At 38.7% G+C, this 16,389-nt stretch overlaps 1 protein-coding gene across 2 annotated transcripts in view; it reads left to right on the top strand.

The window, feature by feature from the left end:
* The window catches only part of LOC140199063 (OX-2 membrane glycoprotein-like), a 46,541-nt gene extending 34,616 nt beyond the window's left edge, over nucleotides 1-11,925 (top strand). The window contains exon 5 of one of the 2 annotated variants that reach the window (XM_072260511.1): nucleotides 11,005-11,925. The gene's annotated coding sequence lies outside the window, so the exon portion shown is untranslated. Of the gene's footprint in view, nucleotides 1-493; nucleotides 617-11,004 lie in introns of those variants that run through there. The other variant, XM_072260512.1, reaches the window with a different exon arrangement.
* The last annotated feature ends 4,464 nt before the right edge of the window (nucleotides 11,926-16,389 follow it).

The raw sequence follows: 16,389 nt of genomic DNA, 5'->3' as shown, positions 1-16,389 counted from the left end.
CAGGAGAACAGGTCACGCCTGATGGACCTTCATCAGAGCTGAGGAAAAGTTAAAATAAACTTATTAAGCTGCAGGGAGAAAGAGGGAAAGAGTTGATAAGGAATAAAACCATAGTGTCCATGGCGATAAACTATAAAGTTAGGTGATCTAGAAAATGAGTAAATATAAGCAGTTGAAAGTGAGAACAGAGATGAATGATTGTGAAAGTTTCAAAATGCAGAGCAGATCAGGCTGGGCATGTCCTCCACAAATAGAAGATAAAAAATAAATAAAAGATTAAAAAAATAACCAGATTGAGCCACTATCACAGATGGATGAGTGACATGGATATAAATATCAAGTTACCTGAAGCTGTAGAATTAATATTGAGTCCAGAAGGCTGCAGTATATCTAGGTGGAAGATGAGAAGATATCTCTCAAGCTTGGTGTTGGACTTCATTGCAACAGTAGGTTTCTCTGACTGTATCAGTTCTCTACTTCCATTGCCTTGCAGATATACCTACTGATGGAGAAGGCTTTGGAAGTAAACCCTGTAGAAAAATCCGGAGCTGGAATCCTTGAGGCAGCCCTACGTTGAGTTCAACACTGACTGTTAAGTGTTAACTCCTGCGACTCTGGACTATATTGGTCTCTGCTGTCCCTTTGGATGCATCAGCTGCATGGCGGGGGGTGTGGGGGGGGGGGAAGCTTACTACAGGAGCAACAGCTTGCTCTCCATATTGTACTGCCCTGGCTTGCATATCATGCAGACAGCTGGGGTGCAACATCCATGGTTGACCCGAACCAATGGAGGACCTCAAATTCGTTCTCAAATTAGAATGTCTTTGTTCTCTTCATTTTACAACTCCTGCATTCTTTGATCTATGCTGTCACTCTCTAATTGCACCTATTCCCTCATCAACCACTTATTCTCCTTTTGCAGCTTATCCCTATGGTCAACCCAGTTTTCCCCTATTTTAGGTATCCCACTCCCCCACACTCCCTACAACTGTACCAGCTCCTTTTGTTTTCCTTCCCAATTCTGATGCAGGGTCATCGACCAAAAATGTTAACTCTGTTTCTCTTTCACTTGATCGGACCTGCTCAGTATTTCCAATGTTTTCTGCTTTTATTTTGAATGATGGTTATTAATACTAACCACATGCAATGTGCAGTTCCCAGAAATTGGGCATTTCCTCAAATTACTGTGATATATCTGTAACTTTTAACAATATTTTTTTTCTGGGGAAGTGTTTGGCTCTTTGGAAAAGTAAATATACCTAAATATTTTAGTGGGTATTTCTTGCAGTGTTTGTTGTAGATATATTTTTAAATAGATCTAATTAAACTTGTCATAATATGTTAAAAACATTGTGTACAATTGAAACATGCAACAGCTGGCTCCCATGATGGTTCATTAATTTCACCTAGAGAATAGCCGAGCTAATGTAGATCAGGAAGAGTAACCAACCAACCATCCTGCAGTTGGTCTACCATTCGGTGTCCAAGCAGCTAGCAAAATGCAACTGAACTTATCCAGGCGCAACATGCAACAACAGGAAGCTGGCAGAAACACTCAGTACATAAACAGCAGCCTGCTACCAAAGCCACGCACTCAGTAAAATCTGCAAACAGACTGAAGTTTGGCACCAGAAACACTCCTTAGCCCATTGGAGGTGAGGGAAGAAAGAGTCCAAGGGAGACTACTGGACACTTATTTACAGAAGCTGTTGAAAAGTAACCTGCAAAATAGGTAACTGATATGTCTGCTCAGATAATAGAAGTACTATTCTGAAGATGACTTTCAAAGGCTTTATGAAATACTCTGATTCCTTTTTCGGTAGCTGGAAGACAACAAAAATAAAATGGCTTTGCATAGAGTAAATGATTAAGGCTGCTGAACCATGAAAGTTTGCTCAGGGTTTTCATGCACTAAATGAAGCCATAATGATAATGCAGTGAATAATTTTGGCCTCGTGGTGAAGTACAGAGACCTGAAGCATGCAGAATAAATAAATCATTTCCCTCCTCCTCATTTATCTTGCAGCCTCTCCAGTCACTGCTCAACTACCAGTTGCTGGTCCCTCCCTTCCACTCCACCAAAGTGTTTCTGTTCTTTGCATCAACTCTGCTCCTCCGACTTTCTCTGCCTTTTCCACCAAGGAAACAACAGATAATAAAGTTTTGCATTCCTATAGCATAACTCTTGAGTTCAGATTGCAATGTACTTTACGAGTGTAGCCATTGCTTTAATGTAAAATATGCATCAGCTAGTTAGTGCAGAACGAACTGACAGAAACAGCAGGGGGCCTCTATGGAAAGTCTTATCTTAGAGTAAGGGGGTTTCGACTTTTATGTTACTGCGGAGGCTAATTAAAATGGTGTCTTTGTTATGTTAATGTGGGGAATGCGGCTTTGTTATATGAATATCAGGGGCAGAGGAACTGAGGGAGTTGAATGTAGTCCTTGTTCGAACAAGGTAGGAGGAAGTTTAGGGAAGGTAGCCGTGGAAGCCTGTAGGTTTGTAATTGTTTATAGTTAACTTATCCCATGAGATGGGAACAGAGGGATCTATCAAGGGAGCAGAAGAGTTAGATAACAGAACACAGAACAGTATAGCATGGGACAGGCCATTGGCTCCAGAACTTTGTGCTGATCTTGATGGCAATTTATACTCAATATTCTCCTCCTCCTGTTTATCATCATCTCATGGCCATATGTTTATCTAAAAGCCTCTTAAACTTTACCAAACTGCCTGCTTCCGCTACTCTGGTAAGCCATTCCAGGTATATACCACTCTCTGCATTTTAAAAAATTGCCCCTTACATTGCGTTTAAACTCCTCTCAAATCTTAAAAGCATTATAATGAGAGAGTAACAATGAGAAATTGAAATAAAAATTTATGATGAGGACAAGAAGAACATAAATCTACCGCAGCAGTATTGTTTACTAACTTCAGTTGAAATTTTGAAAAGCTAGTCTGTGTGACGGCTTTATCAACTTAGACAAAAGACCCCCAGATGTTTATGAGGAGCAGTTTACAAGTCTGTCTGTATTGGGAGAATCTTTGTCTTGTCTAAGTTTGATGTCTGGGTCTGATTTTGTTCTTGTCTTTTTGGCATAGTGGCCATCAGTGCCTTGCTTGGCTACTTCTGCATTGGGTTTGGAGTCATATATTGTATCTTAGGTTTCCTACAGTAAAAGGCATGAATCAAACAAATGGAGCTTCATTCTGTTCTGGCCATATTGTGACCCTCCTTTCTAATAATTAACTTGTTTAAAAAGTCCAGGATATTAACTGAGTTTTAAGTTTCACTTTTGCCAATGTGGGATTTGAACTGCAGCATCTGAAGTATTAGTACAGGCCCAATGAATGACAGGTCCGGTAACTGAACAGCTGCACTGTCACCACCTGCAGTCTCACTGCAACCTCTGAGGCTTCAGAGAAGTATATTTTAATATTTGCAGAAGGTCTAAATACTGAAAATAACTGAATGTAAATTCAATGGTATTTTTGGAAGGCAAAAGCACTTATTTCAGTGTGAAAATACAGTAAAAGTGAAAAACAATTATTTTGGGCTGTGTCATAAAGTGAGCTGTGTGTGCAGTAATTTAGGTACAGCACTTACTTTTAATCACAGTTTATTAGTATGGCATTGGTTTTCTTTTGCCTGATGATTCCAGGCTCCATTGGGTAATTGGCTGTCTATTGGTCCTATACCAGCAGGGTCCACATCAATTGAAGAATGAATTTGGCAATACATGAATGTTACACACAGTGGGTGGGGAGGAAGGGTTAAAGTAAGAAAATGTTTCACATGGGGAAGAAACACTGGTACAGGTGATGAACTTAGTACTATATGATTATATTGTTTCAATGTTTCTTTAAAAGTACTTAGAATAAATCTGGTATCGTAAGGTACTATCAGTAATGATGATAGTAATGAATAGCTTGTAATAAGAGTCACCGTTCACTGATACATTTCAGGAAAAGAAATACATTGCCCTCACCCATTCTACTTTAGATTTTAGACCTTCCAATGTGGTTGATACTCAGTTGCCCACTGAAATGGCCTCGAAAACTATTTGTATTAGAGTGCATTTGTGATGGATAATACATGCTAGCCTTACTAGCAATGCCCAGATGCTGTGAACAAACAAACAAAAAAAACAGACTCAGATAAAAATCTCAGTGATTGTACAGCTTGTTCTATATTATATGCAGTGGTCTAGAATTCATGCTGCTGCAGCTGGACACAGTATTTAACTGTGATCTTAGTTCTAAAGCACATGCACACAACACTTAGCTTGTTGCCATGCAATAGGCTGCACAGTTATTTTCATGCTATACTACACTTCAGCTCTCATTTCTTCATTATTTGATGTCAGATCGAAAGACACCTGTAGGAAGTCTTATTTGCTTGTTGATTTCTGATAGCTGGAAAGGAAGTTGTGCAAAACAGAGAATGTGACCCACTCTTTGTAGGTGGAGACCCTTGTATGCTTGCAGGTGAGGTGTTGAGGAAAAGACATATGCTCTGCAATGGGTGGCAAGATGGTCCCCAGAGCTGAAATCAAGTAACAGGAAATGAATGAAATCACACCCGTAAGTGTACATCCCAGACTTGGCAACAGTGAAAAATAAATTCCACCATCTCACTCATTCTTTTAATTATATGTAACAACTGTAGCCTTCCATCAGAAACAGCAATTGCACATGTAGAACTCATAGAATATCTTAATTACTTCTACACACTGCACGCACAACCAGACTACACACTCAGAACTGTCTGAGTAGTACAGCCATGTCTCTTTAAAAACTTATTTCTTTTTAACTCTTGCAGTTCACAACTCACATGACAGGCATACTATTGAAGTATGTTGTCACATGTCATTATGGTAGAAATTGGCTATCTAACCCCCAACTTGTTTCTGATATCCATGTTTCAGTGCAATAGCATGAAGCTAAAGGCACACTGAACAGTGAAGAAAAGAGTGCTGGATGTTCTCTTTAGAAAGGTGCTTTGGACCTTAGACCCACCCCCCCCCCCACAAAAAAAACTAATGTAGTTATTACTTCTCTTTTATCACATAGGCCAAGTCACAGATCACAACTAATCCAAAGAAAGAGAATGTCACAGTACAGGATTCCCATGTCTGGCCATTTACTTATCGCTTCCATGCTGCCCCCACACCCCACTAACACCATCAGCACTTTTGCCTCAGTAATTTCTCAAAGATAAGTAGGCAAATAATAATGTAATGCATAATGTAATGTTTTGAGTTATGGTTTGGCTTTCTGCCGGTACCTATTCCATAATTTTATGTGTGATTTGTGTTAGTATCTTTATGTAGAGTTAAACGGTGTGGAATAAAGACTATTTGGCTCAACTGACTCATACTGACCAAGATGCCAATGTAGGTTAATCCTAATTGTCTGCATTGGGCCTGTATCCCTCTAGACTTTTTCTATCCATGTACCTGTCTTTCAGATGTTGTCACTGCAACTGTTTCTACCAAATCCTCTGGCAGCTCATTTCCTATCCAGCACCATCTGGGATCACCTTTGCATCCAACCCCTCTCATCTTAAACCTATGCCTTCTAGTTTTCCCTCTCCTACAAGGGGAAAATGACTGACATTCCACTTTATTATGCCCTTCATAATTTTATAGACCTCTTTAAGGTCACTCCTCAGCTTCCTACACTCCAGGGAAAACATTCCAACCTATCCAATATTTACTGATTACTCAAGCCCTATAGTTCCACCAACATTCCTGTGAATCATTTTCTTGCAACCTCCTTCTGATAGCATCACTACCAGAACAGCACACAATATTCCAAGTGTAGTGAAACGAAAGACTTGTACCACTGTAACATGACACCATAAATGCTAAACTTAGTGCCTCAGCTGATGAAAGTAAGCTTACCATGTGGCTTCTTCATCACTCTCTCTACTTGCTTTGTGATTTCATGGTATTATATATGAGTACAACAAGGTCTTGCTATTTAATAGTGCTTGCCAGGGCCCTGTGTTTCTCTGTTTTATGTCTTGGCCTGGTTTAACTTCTCAAAACGCTTAACTTTTTATTGATGCAATTTAGTTAGATATTAAAAAAATTTCTTTGGAATTCCCACTGACATTCACTATATTCAATGAGGAAGTCGCTTAGTTTCCTGTTATTTATATATTCTAAACATGTATTGTACTAAAATGTTGGGGTGAGCCTAAATTCTGGCAAAGAAGTGTTAAGGTAGTACAAAATCTATTTCCTTTTTGAAAATATGGTTGCCGATGAAAAAAAACTATTCTTACATCAGATGTGGTTTTGATTATCAAAGACTTGCATGCTAAAAATAAGCTCTTGGTTTCCTAATCTCTGAAGCTGATTGAAGGCTGGATTTTGGAGTTGTATTCTATGGTCTTGTTTCTTCTACCAAATCAATTTATAACTGAAAGGGTCATGGATGGATCATCCATCATTATTCCCCTGTTATCAGTGACTATGTCTAAGAAGTTAGGAAGCTAACCACTACATTCCATACAAAAAAAACCCTCACCATTACTAGTAATAGGGAATGAGTTCCACAGAAGACTCCTTTCTCCAATGAAAGCCGTAAGAGTTTTCATTGATCCTCTTTGGCCTTCCATTCCTTTGTTGGTGCAAAAGACCCTGGCCTGATTCTAGTGAATGTTCATTGGATAAGTATTCAGAGGACAAGACTATTGATCCAAAGAGATGGGAAACTTAAATTCCAGTGAAAAAGAAAGATAATTGTAATTAAAAAAATGGAGAGTCTGGATTGCAATATAAAAATGCTTAGGCAGATGCACCTATGTTCTTCCTTTGTCCTCAGTTCAGTTCACGTGTGGAATATAATAAAAGAAATTAAAGAAGCTTGTATTAAAATGATAATCTCCATAATGGAGGGCATGTAAGCTAAATAATGCCATCAAGAAGAATACCTGAGATTATTATCCAGTATGATATGCAGGTGACCATAGACTGACCAAAGTGGTTGAGTTTTAAAGCCATTAGAAATAGCAAGCCATTTAGCTTGGGGAGATAATTTTAATCATCTTTGAAAATAAATCTTGGTCTGCTAGTAATGTCTAGAACAACTGAACAACTTAAAGAATCTAAAGCACATTGAAGAAAGAACCTGCATTAATTTTCCATCACTATCTCTTAATGGTTTAAGTATTTGGAAGGAAGATATCAAGTTTCATAATGGCCTTGATTTGGGACAGAAATGTTAGCAATGTCATTGATGTTCATTGTTACTGTTCTATGAATTTAAACCAACTGTGGTTTTCATGCATACATGATAATGTTGAATTGAAAAATTTCTATTGGAGATTTGCTTTGCCTTTGCACATTGTGCTGTATGCAGTAAGGATGAAATTAATCGAACAAATGCAAACGTAAGCTTTTAGCAAACAAATCTCACTGTAACATACACTGAATAACTTATACTTGGTTAAACAAGGTCTAAGTGAGTTTTTAATAGTGAACTAAGCTGTAATGTCTTTTTAGCAACCTCTAAGGCAATAAAACATTAATTTTATGTTTGTGCAGTGTAATTTCCTTTCTGAATATTAAAAATTTAAGGGATTTTAAATCAAGCAATGGAGATCAGAAATTCACTTACATGGAGCAACGTTTTTGTTCCTTACACAGGTAAATACCTTCTAAGACACATGAATAAGCAGATAGCAGATTGCATACAACACACTTTTGTGTTTTTTACTGCAAAATTAGTTTTTACAAGTGAGGCCTATAATCAGTGTGGATCACTCCCACTAAAACATTTTCATTGGAAAATTAAGGCCTCCTTCAGTGTTGGTCAGAAGGGACTAACTTTATTTTATCCTTTACATTGAACTCCAAAATAGACGGATCGCTTATGGATTTTCATTACGGTCCGATTTCAACCATCAACCCTCTCCCCCTCCCACTCCTCATCCCCCATCCTCCTACTCCTTTCCCCTCCCCTTCTCTCCTCTTCTCTCTCTCTAATGGATCTATTTCTTTTAGAGCAATGGCTCCCCTCATAACTGCATCTGAACTGATAACTTACCTATCTGCATTCTCTCTCTCTCTTCCCCCCCCCCATGTGAATACTGCAGTTAAAGCCATTCCGTGTGCATGCTTTTAATCATTTGATATGTAGCTGCACAGACAAAACAGTGTGTAAAGTCATGAGGGGCATAGATAAATGATAGAGTCAAAGGTCAGAAGGAAAGGATTTAATAGGAATTTGCTAGGCAACATTTTTATAGCCAAGTGGGTATGTACAGTGTATGGAATTAGCTGCCAGAGGAAGTGGTTGAGGCATATACAATACAATTTTGAAAAGACATTTGGAGAGGTACATTGATAGGAAGAGTCTTGAAGTATATGGGCCAACTGCAGGCATATGCGACGAACTTGGATGAGCATCTGGGCTGATATGGACCAGTTGGTCTGAAGGACCTGTTTCCATTCTTTTTGACTCATCCCCATTAGCAACTCCATCCAGCACCTGAACACACTGTGCTCCAGCTCACTGCCTTAGATTTGGAATGATACGTTCATTGTTGAAAAGGCCTTCCTTTGCTTTTGGGTTTGTGTATTTTTCTGTAGAAGGACCTCACACAAAATTGGTGGGGGAGCCTCAAACACCTTTATTAAAAAGTATTACTGGCATGCAGGTATTACTAGCACATATGCTAAAAAGTTATTTTTTAATGATACTTCAGCTTCCACTTTAATCATTTACATATGTTTGTATCTATATTGGGCATTTTGTGCATATATATGAAACATTTTTACTTTGGTTTGATGCATGAAAGAATTTTTAATATGTCAGCCAGCTTGATGATGCCCCAACTACTGGGTACCAGAGAAACAAATGAACAGACATTTTCACAGCAGCAGGTGCAGAGAAAAGGGAAGTTTTTGCACAGAAATCGTAGATCAGTGAGGTTGAGCTTTTTAGCAGGTAGGAGGAAATAGCATTGACTTGCGGCTGATAGCAAATTATTAACCACAAAATATTGTGCTCAGCTACAGGCACCAAGGTATTCTGGGCATGTTAAGTCAGCAAAACAATTCTCACATAAACTGATCATGACTGATCATAAACTATGCAAGACATCAAAGACTTCTCGTTTTTCTTTTTGCATTAATGTTGTGACACACACTTCCAAGGGACTGTGTTGCTTTAATTCTAAGAAAAATAATTTTTTCCTCCCATGTCATCTATAAAACACATCTGGCTTTTATCTCACGTTAAGCACGTTAAGACTGGTCATGGAAATAAACTATCTTGAATAATAAAAGCCTATATCTGTTGTTTCAAAAGCATGTGTAACTACCCCGACCCCACCTGATGTCAATGAGAGCTCATTTGTTTTGCTGACTCTGAGGAAAATGTTATTGTCATGACACCATGTTACTGAGCTATCTCCTTCCTGTACTCAAACTCACCATTATTTGAGTAACAACCGCTACAGTGCAAGCTTGTAGGTGGAGTTGGGGCAGAATCGGGCCACACAGTCATGAGAGAGCAGGCAGTAGAATAGAGTGCTGAGGACACAACCTTGTACAACATCAGCGCTGACAATAATTGTGGTAAGGGTGTTATTGGCTATCCTACTGATTGTGCTCTGCTGGTCAGGAAATTGAGCATCCAGTGGCAAGGGGAGATATTGATGCCTAGGTCTTAGAGTTTGGTGATGAGTTTGTTTGCAATTATAGTATTAAAGGTGGAGCTGTAGTTAATAAGCAATAGTCTAATGTAGGTGCCTTTACTTTCTAGATGTAAACAATTTGCATGGAAATATTGATAGATAGAGAATACAAAATATAGCAGATAAAATATATGAGGGAAGATAACTTGTTCACTTTTGAAGGAAGAGTGATAAAATTGGTTTTTATTTAAATAGAGAAAGACTGCAGAAAGTTGCAATACTGAGGGATTCTCATTAAAGAAACACAAAAGGCTAGTATATCCAGGTGCACAAGATGGTTAATGATGCTGACTACTATTTTAGGATGGTTGGAGTATAACAGAAATGAAGTGTTATATAATTTTAATGAAGAACTAGTTATATTATTGAGTGTTTTGCTTCCCTTATTCATGACAAGATATATTATAACTGGAGGCAGTTTAGAAAAGGTTCGCTGAGATTCTCTCTAAATTTTTTTTAACTTCTGTGTGGACCAACCATTGCTCTGAGCAGGAAATTTTTACATGGACTGAAAACTGCACGGCACTTTAAATTGTTAAATGTTAAGAAAATTATAGCTGTACAGCAACAAGAACTATGTGTGCGGGAGCATTTCAGTTGCTGCGTGGCCATGCACCCCTGCAGCTTAGAGGGAACAGTGACTGGGATGATCCTATGTGTATGGGGGTAGTGATCCTTTGAGGAAAGGTTGAAAAGGCTGGGACTATACTCAATGGAATTTAAAATAATGATGGATGATCTAATTGAATCACCTCAGGTCCTTAGAGGGCTGAACAGGATAAAAAGTTATAAAAAGGTTTTCCTTTGTACTAGAGTCTAGGAAAGAGAATGTAGTCTCATTTAAGACCAAGAAGAGGAAGAACTTCTGCCCTCAAAGTGTTGTGAGCCTTTGAAATTGGTACTCCAGAAAACAGTGGTGGTTGAATCCTGGAATGTATTCAAAGCTGAGTTAGCTCAGTAAATGAATCAAGGAATCTGGGTATAGTGTGGGAAAATGGACTTGTAGAATGTCAAATCAGCCATGATCGTATTAAAGGGCAGAGCAGGCTCAGTAGATCAAAAAGTGCACTTCCATTGCTGTTCTTGTGGTCTCAAAGGCCCACTCCTAAAAGAGCTAGTGAAATCAATAAACAATGTTTTCAATACCTTGCATGTTATAAGTGATGGCTAATTCTCACACAAACATAGACATGCCCTTCCAGATGCTATGGTACTTAGTAAAATTATAGTATCATTTTATTGCATTTTGGTGTCTTAATTTTATTCATTTACAATGTGGATTTTTTTTTAGAGTTGCATCTTATTTGAAGATTAAGACATCTTGTTCAACAATGGCAACTCAAATGACAGAGCAGGAAAAATCAGTCATCTGATTACAAGCACTTTGACACCAAAACAAAATTTACACAAAGATAAATATTAAAATATGCTGCTTCTCTATGTATTTGTTATTCCCTTATAAGATTGCCAGAGAATTTGAATAAAATATTGCACAGTGGGTAATTGCAATTAAACATTTACTGTATATCCTACAAATGTAATTCCTTTTAAAATAATCTCAATATTGTGACCAATTGTTTTTAAATAACTAAAATCTGTCTTAACAAGACTTGGGAAAAAAGATTTTTTATTTGTTTACATCTGAAATGTAAATTTAATGTATTAATATACTGTCAGGGTCATTTCTTTATTCAGAAGCTATGTTTGTTTATTTTCACAAATATCTTGCTGGTTTAATTTCTATTAACTATATCTTATTACTAAAATATCAAATGTTGCATTCTGTAAGTAACTTTCTTATCAGTTTTATTTAGGAAGTTGTAATTGTCTTTTTGAGTTGTCAGTCATCTGCATGTAACATCCAGTTTTTTTCTGTGTATGTTTTACTGTTAGTAGGTATAATATGAAGAAATGAAAAAAATTATTACTTAGCTTTGAACATTTAACATAAAGCACATCGTTTTATTCCCAGCTGACTGTTCAATTTTGTACGTTGGAAAATTGATGTAACTAACTTCATCAAAACTTCCCATGAGGAACGTTATATCCAGAAGGTAATATCATACAACTGTGTGCTCGATAGACCAATGTTTGAGCATACTTAATAAGGCAATTAAGTTTAACCACATAATTGTTGTGACTAAAGTTACATGTAAACCAGAATATGTAAAAGCATTAGGAGTCCTCCATTCAAATGCATTAATAAACATGTTTTTAAACATAATTTGATGGCACTGTTATTGTTTTGAAGAAGAACATACTAATTCTTCCCTACCTGCTTGTGTGATTATAATATGGTGCTGAATGGACAGTTGAGTCATGCTGTGTGTCTGTTTTGCAGTAACAACATTGTCACCTTCTGCCCAATTAGTGTCTTAATCTAAATATCTGCCTAGCAAATAAACCACTAACCTTTTGGATAGATATTGTCTCTCACTGCATTGCTACAGTCATCAATTGTGAATTTCCATCTTAGTGATTCATTTGATCACTTAAGGCTGTGAATCTAGTTTAAACATACAGGGAGATGTTTGTATCAGGCAGGCATCTTGAATTCAATTTTTATGTCAGTGCTAATATGACATCAGGGCAGAGACTGAATGGATTAACAGAGCAATGAAACATAGCTAAGCAACAATATTAAAGCTGTGTAATTCTGCAGCATCTGGTCATGACTTTTGTGAGCATGTAAACTGCTAGCAAAAGAAGATGGCCTGAATTTGAATACAATAATGGCTGAAATCAGGATCTTCCAGTATAGATACTGTACAGGATTTACTGAGCAATGTGAAAAAGGTCCGGATATGTTCACAAAACATAGGACACATTCAATCCACCCAATTAGTTTACACTCAAACATCAACAAAGTAATGGATAGTGTCAGAAACAGAATTATAAAGTGATAATTGAGCATCAGTGCGAAGGTTGGGTACCCAAAGGGCCGCTGGGCTTCAGAGCACACCACAGCCAAGTGTGATCAAGGAGCTGAGTTGCAAACAGAAGGTGAGCATGCCTGACCTTGACATCATGGCAACCTTTGACAAAGGGGCACAAGCAGGAAAGCACTCCAATGGACAGAGTTGTACATTGCACAAAGGAAGATCATCATGGTTTTGGAAGTTAATCGACCCAGCCCAATGACATCATGATAGGATAGCCTCAGGGTCAAACATCGTCAGCTGTTTTATCAGTGACCTACCTTCCACATTAAGGTCAGAAGTAAGGATATTTTCTGATGATTTTTGATGATAAGTTACTTTAAAAATGAAGTGGTCCACACCTAAATCCAGAATGACCTGAGCCATCATAAGTGGCAGATAACATTTGCACCATAATGTGCTAGGGAAATGTTACTTCCATCAAGAAAACTCAGCTACACGACATTTAATAGCATTATCACTGTTCAGTTCACCACCATCAACAACCTGGGGGTCATCAATGACCAGAATATCAACTGGACCAACCTCATAAACACAGTGGCTACAAAGCTGGTCAAAGGTTGGATATTTTGTTGTGAACAATTTACCTCTAACACCTTAGGGTCTTTCCACCATCTAAAGCAACAAGTCAATAGCATGATGGAATACCCTCTGCTTGCCTGGATGAGTAAGGCCCCAATGACTCAGGAAGATCAACAGCGTCTAAGATAAATCCACTTGCTTAATCATTATCCTATCCACCACCTTAAAAATGTATTCTCCCCATCACTATTTACAGTAATATAATGTGTGCTATCAAAAACATGCATTTACTTCCCCAAGCTGCTCCCAAATCTATTACCTTTATTTATCTATACTCCCAAGAAGAACAGGGCATTAAGTGCATGTTCCACTCAGGTCACACAGCATCCTGATTTAGAAGTACTCTATATATTCATTCTTTCTTCATTCCTCACTACAAACGTGGAATCCTTATGTTACAGGGTTCTTTGGGGTACGATCACAAAAATATCTTCAGCAGTTCAAGAATGCTGCTCAACACCACACCCTCTTATACTAGTCAGGCCGCACTTGGGAGTATTGTCAACAGTTTTGGGCCCCATATCTCAGAAAGGATGTGTTGTCATTGGAGAGAGTCCAGAGGAGGTTCACAAGGGTGATTATGGGAATGAAGGGGTTAACACATGAGAAGCGTTTGGCAGCTTTGGGCCTGTACTCACTGGAATTTAGAAGAATGTGGGGGGCATCTCATTGAAACCTACTGAATGTTGAAAGGACTAGATAGGTTGGATGTGGAGAGAATGTTTCCTATGGTGGGGGTATCCAGACCTAAAGGGCAGAGCCTCTTGTTACTTGGTTACATACACCCATTCGGGCACATTCTCCAGATACCTTAGAAGGTAACTGTAGACTTCAGCCATGAGCAGATATCATCACGTGGTTCCCAAGCTTCACAGAGTGTTTCAACCCTTAACCAGGCACTCTCCAGTTGGTGGGCTGGCAGTGGTGTACAAATCACTGCCCATCTGCTCCTGGCTTCCAGCTCCCCTCCTCTCACCTACTCCAAATCCAACAAGAGGCTCGTTCTGCCTCTTCCCCCATCCTACGAGCTGCTTGTTTTTTGCTCCTTTCATCCAGGCCCAGAGCTGACAACAACCGCCATGCTGATTTGGCTGAGAAACCTCTGCAGTCGATTTCCACAGGGAACAACCATGCCTACCGTCCCTTGTCTCTACACTCCTGCACTAAGGGCTGGTACTTCAAGGCCTTTCTCCCATGGGCCTCTTCCCATCCCTCCCCCCACAACACAGTCAGCTCAACCAGAATTATTTTCCTGTCTTCAGTTGACCACAGTACAACATCCGGGCATAAGGTTGTGTGCACCACATCCAGGAACCGCAACCTCCTTCCCAGATAGACCCTCATCTCCCAGGACCTGGCCATTAGCAGCAGATTGGGCTTTGGTTGTTTGGTTACGAAAGGGGTCTTGCCGGACAGCACTGGGGTGCAAGCAGGATATCGCTATTAAGTATTTATCAAGCTTTAATGAGGGCCACATTGGATTAAGGAAGTGTAGCATGCATGTCAGCTGCAGAAAGTAATTTAAAAATGCTGGATGTTGAGCAAGCTCAGGCCCTCAGGATATGTACTGGTGCATTCAGAACATCACCTATATCAGCTCCTCAAGTCGAAATGGGGGAAGTGCCATTAAGACTTAGAAGAATAAAGCTAATGCTAAATTACTGGGTTAACGTCATGGGACATAATGACTCACATCCAGCTAAAGCTATATTAAGACTGCTGGGAACATAATAAGTCAAATTATAATAGCTTTGGATGGATCAGGGATGCAGCAGCTCAAAAATATTGTCCACACAAAATGGAATATAGCCCTGCAGTTCCAATATCTGATGTTCCTCCATGGCTCTTTACAATGCATACAGTAGACAAAAACCTGCAACAACTTTTAAAAAAAGAAGTCTAACTATAGATTCAAACAGATAGTACAAGAATATAAAGACTTGCATTTTAGAAATGAACTTGTAATATTTACGGATGGATCAAAAGACCCTAGATCTGGCCACACAGGTATTGCAGTCTACATTCCTCAGTGCAAAACCAGTATCAGAAAAAGAACATCAAACCATTTATCAGTGTATACAATGGAATTAATGGCACTATTGAGTGCATTACCTTGGACAGAAGAAAATATTATCAAAAAGGCTGTAACCTGTACAGACAATTTATCTGCATTAACTTCGATCAAATCAAGAAAATCAGAAAGTAGACAGGATATTTTATTGGAGATTCTATGCAAGTTATATACACTGACCAAAAATAGGGTAGAAGTAAGCTTTCTTTGGATTCCTGCTCATTGTGGAGTGGAGGGTAATGAAAAGGTATATAGTATAGCTAAACAATCACTCAAATCATATACAATAGAGGTCCAGATCGCTCTTAGCAAAGTGGAAGTCAAGAGCATTATTAAAGCACGTATTGAGGAGACATGGCAGAAGGATTGGGATGAGATTAGATTTGATTAGATTAGATTATATTATAAAGATTCGCAGTCCTCTTTATTGTCATTTTTATTGTCAGAGTGTAACAGGGAGACAACTGTACAAAATAGAGGAAAGTCAGATACAAAAGATTGTCAAGTGGATATAGAAAGACAAAAGTGATCATCAGTCGTCTGAGAATTGGACACACTAGTCTTAATTACTCATTACACAAAATAGAGAAACATCCAGCTGGGTTGTGTGAATACTGTAATCAACCAGATACAGTTGAACATGTATTGATAAAATGTAAGAAGTATCAAAAAGAAAGAGTGAAGATGATAGGAGTGCTTCAGATAAACAAAAAAACTGATGTGGATATAGAAGACACCTTAAGTGGGAATTCAAGAGAAATACAGATCTGTATCATGAAGTGTCTGAAAGACCCAGGTTTTTATATAGAATATAGGGAATGCAATTCTTTTCCCTTCTCCTGCTTATCCAACAATCCACACTCCAGTCTAGCAGGTGGTGGTAATGCACCTTAAAGCTGGTTTGCCAACCGCCACTAAACAACACAGGAAGAAGAAGAAGAAGAAGGCCTGGTTCCCTCTTTGATGAAGGTGATGGGCTTCCTCAAATCTGTGCCAGCCATCCTCTCTTGCATCTCTCTCACTCCAGTGTGTCAGCAAGAGCCAGAAGCACCTGATCATGGCGCCACGTATACCGTCCTTGAGT

The sequence above is a fragment of the Mobula birostris genome, chromosome 6 (assembly GCF_030028105.1).
Source record: "Mobula birostris isolate sMobBir1 chromosome 6, sMobBir1.hap1, whole genome shotgun sequence".
In the NCBI taxonomy this organism is placed as follows: Eukaryota; Metazoa; Chordata; class Chondrichthyes; order Myliobatiformes; family Myliobatidae; genus Mobula; species Mobula birostris.
This window is presented reverse-complemented; position numbering and strand designations above follow the sequence as displayed.